Raw genomic sequence first — 6,790 nt, forward strand, 5'->3', positions numbered from 1 at the left:
CCGCCTCATGAAAGGATGAACCTGATCTTTATCTGAGGTGATCTCTATGTGTGGCCCGTTTTTCATTGATTGGATGTCGAGTATTGATAACATGTTATAAAAAATGACGAGATTGGATGTGATATTTCGTACGTACATGAGATGTATGTGATCATCCCACGTGTTTTATGCTGTCAACTTTTTACTTCGGTCGGAGAGCCTGCATCAGTACTTTGTCTTCCCGTCCAGATTCTCTGCACCCGGCTGCCTTGAGCTCGCGCCAAAAAGCATGGGCATCGCACGTACCGACTTGCCATACGTGTGCCAGACCGGGACGTTTACACTGGATCTTGGCTATCATCTCGCAAACCGTTTTTGTACACGTGTGGAGCATAGCTGAATGGGAGGGATCATACGTATATGCCACGTTGGCATGTGTGTCCCACTAAAAGGGAGATTGTACCGTGATACAATTGCAGAAATCTGGTTAACACTCGGTGGAATTTCGAGTACCTACACATGAAGAAGACAAAGGAAACCCTGACTGCAGTAGAGAACTCTCTGATGCCAAAGTTAGACAGGTATACTAGGTATACTAAAGCATAAGGTTTTGGGGTGTAATTTGTGCATTACCTTTCACCATTAAATATGCTTTTATTTATAGCTAAAAGGTGCGGTGACGTAAATAGCAATATTCATATTTAGTTGGTGCATATTGTAGAGAGAGAATCGTATCCCAAGCATGTCGCAATTATCTTCTGAGATCTTGAACTGAGATGTCAGACAGGTCTGCGTCACAGTTATCTTCCGAGATCTTTAGTTAAGATTTCAGACAAATCTCTTCAATAAGATTCGAGTAGTAGGAATCAGAGGAATCATATAGTATGAGGTCGAGGTCAAGCATCCGAAGTGGTATACATAGCTATCCTGAGAAGTAGTTTACTAACCTAGATTCTCTAGTGAGCCGTTGTCGAGTTTTCCCTTAACATTGAGTGGATCACTGACCTGCCAACTTGCCCTTGGACGTCATATCTGAGCACTAAGACCAAGCTTCATTCCTTAGTAAAATATAAACAAAATCGAGGATGACCATCCTCTTCATCTTGTCGTACGGTGCAAAGATTCCCTAAGTGTAGCAACTCAAAGTCTGGCCCCATGCGGGGTCATACCTTGGGAGCATTTATCAAGAGATGATCCGAGCAACAGCTCGAAAATAGATGGGACCGTGGAAGGCATCGACATCTGATGGAAGTGGAGATATTTAATCTTCTGATGATCGAGCTCAAGGAATAGGCAGTTTCCCCACCAGTGGATTGCTGCTTTTTGGTCGTTGAGGAGTTTCTCGGTCATGACAGGCGCTGTCTGATCACACAACGAGTACAGATGTCCGAGCTGACCCCTTCTCCTTGGCCAGTCTATTTTTACACATAACATTTTTTATTATGGTTTCCTTTTGTGTCAAAATTTGATTAGACTATAAGTAATTTAAAATGGGTTTTATTTCACTGTAATCTTTATTTTTCATGGTCATTCTCATATAAATTGGGAGATATACTCAATAAAAATACACAAGCAATTTTATAATATTTCAATTTTAATCTCTCTTATTTATTTATTTTATCATAGTATTAGAGCACATGATTCAGGGCCTTTGATTTATCATTATTGTTAGGGCGATCTCTTTATTATTGTGACCAATATCATCTCACAGATCTGAATCTTTTCTTCTTCTAGGCAATCCAACCTGATTTCTTACTAGAATCAACTCACATCTTTATAACTCTGTAGCCCACAAAACTCATTGCTAGATCTCAACTCTTTACTCGCATTCCGCTTCTAAAATTGCAACCGACGGCCCTTACTCTGGTTGTCAGCAACCCGTCTTCCTCTCTCCCACACCCTCCAATCCGAACGACCTTTACAACCCTAATCCACAAACCCATCATCACAGCAATCACCGTCATTAAACCCAATGTTTGCAATATCGGTCGATATTATCTATAGGGAATATCACTGGAAAAGGCATATTCTTGTGTATCGACAATAATATTGCAATGTATCACTATGCATCTCAATGTATCAATGATATATCGCGATATCATGAAAAATCTGTGTTTTTTCTAAAGGAATTTACCATGTATCATCGATATCCATTAATATCGATAGATATCATCAACGCTTTCTAAGAACCACAAGTGGACCTCCAAAAAACACCCAAAATCTGTTTTCCCCCAATTTCTTTAATTTTCTCTTATCTACATTGGTCGTGGGTGGATTTCAATCCATCATTTACTTGGATTTGGGAGAAAACCCCACATTTGAAATTAAAATTAAGAATTTCTTGCATTTGGGGCCATTTCTCATTTGGTGAGTTATTTTATGTTTTGATCCTTTTTTATTTAGATCAACTAAAACAACATGAAATCATAAATAAATAAATAAAAATCCTTGATTCTCCGTGTTTTGGAGAATCAAGGATTTCAACATTTAATTTCAAGATGAGTGTAGATGGCACTATTTGGAAAAAAAATGGAGATAATTCAGAATTTCTCTAGTTTCTCCCAAATTGCTTGCAATCTTGCATTCAAAACATGAAATTAAACATGTATAAGTTCTTGTCAAATTTCAAAAAAAAAAATCTTTTTTAATTAAAAATTATTAAAATATTAATTTTTTTAAAAAGAAGAATTCACTTCTAGCAGTAGCCAATTAAGTTCAATTTAAAAGTATTTAGAAGTCTTTGATGAATTAATCATTAGATGCACTCTAATTTTGAAATTTGAGTATAGGTGGATTGATTTGGAGAAAATTCAAAAAATTTCCAATATCTCCCAAATTGCTTGTAATCATGCACTTCATGTTGATTGATGTCTTAAATATGTAAATCAATAGGTTTTTCGATGACAGGTTCAATGCCATCGAGCAGACTTTCAATGCCATCGGTAAAATTTGAAATTTATCGAATTGGTTGGTAGACACTTTATGTGCTATGTTCGATGCCATCAAAGGTTGCACGATACCATTGAAGGTTGTTCGATGACATCGAAGGCATGCTCAATGCCATTGGTAAAATTTGAAAAATCATGTTTAGTCGCTGGAACGTTTTGGTCATTAGTTCGATGTCATTGAAATGAGTTTGATGCACTCGACGGTCTATCGATGCCATCGAAGTCCCATCAAAGGTGACATTGAACATATGCGCAGATTTACGTAGAGTTGTGTATCTGCGAGATTCTTTTCTGATTTCAATTGTAATTCTCCTAAAGGCTATATATAGGGGTGTAATCAGGATTAAAGGATATCTCAAGTCTTTCTAATATGTTCTTAGGGTTTTCAAGGGCTTGTAAGGGGAGATTTGAAACTTGTTCGAATTGGGTATTCTCTTTATCTCTTATAATTTCTGCTTTCATAGTGATATCTGTCGCTTTATGCCATGGTTTTTTTCTCGAAAGGGTTTTTTCCACATTAAATTCGAAGTCTTTACGATTGGGCTTAATTGTGCCATTAGAATACTTTGCTTGATTCATCTTTGTGTGCCTCTATGGTCCCGTAACAAGTGGTATCAGAGATTAACGTTGGGGCGCAGGTTAAATCTGAAAGTAGAGTATCAATGGCATCTAATCCTAAGTTCGATGTTTAGAAGTACTCTAAGAAAAACAATTTTGAATTATAGAAGGTCAAGATGATTGGCCTATTAGTTCAGCAAGGATTGGATAAGGTCCTTGAGAAGTAATCGAAATCTAAGGAAGATGATGAATGGAACAAGTGAAATTGTGGTAATGACCGCTCTAGTCGAAGTGGAAATATGCTAAGATGTCCTAGAGGGGGGTGAATAGGATTTTTTAAAATTTTATGATGATTTAAAACCTATCAACCATATCCTGCACTAATATGCAAATAGCAAGATTTCTTCAATGTAACTTTATTAGCTTCCAAGTCAAATAAAGGATTCAATCATAAGACTATTCAAATCATAAGTAAGATGTATAACATAGTTCATGATGGATGTGACTTGTTCATGATGGATGTGACTGTGTGTGTGAGATGTGATTCTAATTAGTTATAGGCAATCATGTAAACATGCATTATGACAACATTCAGAGAAATCACACAAGTAGTAAAAGTAAATAGCAATCCCAAACACAGTCGTTTTTATAGTAGTTCGACTACGTGTCTACTCCAATTCCGGCGGACGCACTCAACCATTGAGTGTACCGGATCTCACTAACGAAGGTTTCTTCGAAGGCCTCCTATGAGGACTTGAAATGGGTGAGAAGCACCTTTGACCCAATCCTACAAAAGGAATTATCAAAAGAGTCTCTGGACTTTAATGACTTATAGATAAGTAGATGAGCCCCATTAAGCACGTTAATGAAGATCTCGTCCTTTGATGATGAAGAATCTTCAGCTCACTTGAACTGAACACAAATGATGCTCCAGTATAGAGTGACGGGTTAGGTCAAGGCTATGTTGGAATCCTACTCGAATAAATGTTTTCCTATTTTAGAGACGGAGTGATTTCAAGCATTTAAGCATTTAAGGTATCCCAGTTCAATGATTTATCATTAAGGTGGTAACTGAAGGATCTTTGAATGCAGAAGTTCATTCTCCAATACACTCTATTGAATATCAATGATGAGGGTGGATTGGAAGATGAACTCCCATAAGAGAAAAAGGCTTAGGGTAGGTGATATAAATTAAACACTCAAAAGCTCTATCTATTTTCTCTACCAACAACCAAAGGCAAGCTCTCATTAAATAGATAAAAAGTTTCAACAGAAATAAAACAGTTATATTTTTGACAGAGTTCGATATCATCGAGTGTATACTCTCGTTAACGTTGAATGGCCGCTCAAAGACACGAACTCAATCTGTCACACGCTTTTGAACCTTTTTGTCAACTAGTCGAGGATATCAAATATGCTTCGATGTCATCGGATTTCGAACTCCAATTTCATCGATGCATGGTTCGATTCCTCGATATTTGAAAAATGTGAGAGTAATCTTGCCTTTGAAACTTAACAGGTATTGTTATGATTGAGCACCCCTCGATATCATCTGATTTTAAATGTCAATGATATCGATACCATTTTTGATTCATCGATATTTTCAAGGAATTTTCCTATAAGCTTACTGGACGGTTTGTGTCATATTTCGATGACATTGACCTATCTTAGATATGATCGATATTTGAATATCGATATCATCAAGTGATTCTCGATACTTAAATGAATTTACCTGAAAGTTTGTTGGTCAGATTTGTGTCCCAATTCAATATCATCGAAGGTCAGTTGATATCATCGAGGTTTGCATTTTAAGGATATCGAGACTCTCTTCGAGATATCGAAAATCACTTGATTTTCCTTAACTACATATTGGACACAACTGACTAGATGTCTATTTTATCGAGCCGTCTCGATGAACTTGAGAGTTGAAAGTTGATGATATCGAGAATTCCATCGATTCATCGATAATTCAGTCCAGTATTCTTTGTGGCTGCTGGACATCTGAAGTCCTCATTTTAATAATATCGAGTTAGTTTCGAGGATATCGATAACATAAGTCGATTTCATCGAACCACTTATCGATAAATCGATAAAGGCAGGAAACTTACAGATTTCTTGATTTTACAAAATAGTTTTCTTACCTTAAACCCTAATTGTGCTATTTAGTTTTAAGGGTTTTATTTACCTAGTATTTTAGGACATGGGATGTGAAGCTAAGTTTACCTTTGACGAGTTCGGGCACACATCTTGTTGAGGAAGACACTTGAATGATCTTCCTATGAGACTCACTTGTCTTGCTGACTCAATACTCACGCTAATTGACAATTTATGACACTTTTAACAAGGTGCTTAGGAAAACAAGAACATCTATCCAATTGTTCCTAACGGATGAGGTCCTCTACAATGTCGTGAGAGAGAAAAATTGCAACAATTTTATGGGTGAAGTTAGACGACATATATGTGAAGAAATCTCTTAAAAATCGTCTATACTTGAACTTGCAATTATTCAATCTAAAGATGGCAGAGGGAGGAGATGTTGAGGCCCACATTAGTAACTTTAACAAGATGATTTGCAAATTATTAGATGTGGAGGAAACTATTAAAGATGAAGATCAAGCATATATCTTGTTGAATTCTCTCCCGGCTTCGTATGAGTCTTTCAAAGACAAAATGTCCCTTAGTGTCGATATCGTTATCTCAGCCCTCCAAGGAAAGGTGATAAGAAAGAAAAATGGTAACATAGGGTCCTCTACTGATGCGTTGTTTACGAGGGGGTGGAATTCTGAGCAAGATAATGGATCTTCTTGATCGAGATCCAAATCCAAGGGCAAGGGAAAGTTAAAAGTGATAGAACTGTGAGTTGTCTAGGTACATGAAGAAGGATTATACAAATCTTAAGGCAAGAAAAGAGAACTTAGAGAATTCTTCTAGGGAAGCCAACACTATCGAGACTAATGAAGGTACAAGTAGAAGTGATGTGTTGTCGGTGTTTATGGTCGGACACTTATAAGATGATCATAAGGATGAGTGAATTTTGAATACTCTGGGTTCATATCACATGACTCCTCATCGAAGTTGGTTCACCAGTTACAGAGAGTATGATGGTGACCAGGTATTTATAGGTAATGACAATGCTTGTAATTTGGTGGGTGTTAGATCGATGTGCATTGAGATGTTTGATGGCATGGAGCGTACCTTGACCGAGGTGAGACGCGTTTCTGACATGAGGAAGAGCTTAGTATTTCTTGGAGCACTCGAGGTGCTTGGGTGTAAGTTCACTGCTTTTAATTGTGTCCTTAAATTTT

This window comes from Magnolia sinica, chromosome 11 (genome assembly GCF_029962835.1).
Source record: "Magnolia sinica isolate HGM2019 chromosome 11, MsV1, whole genome shotgun sequence".
NCBI lineage: Eukaryota > Viridiplantae > Streptophyta > Magnoliopsida > Magnoliales > Magnoliaceae > Magnolia > Magnolia sinica.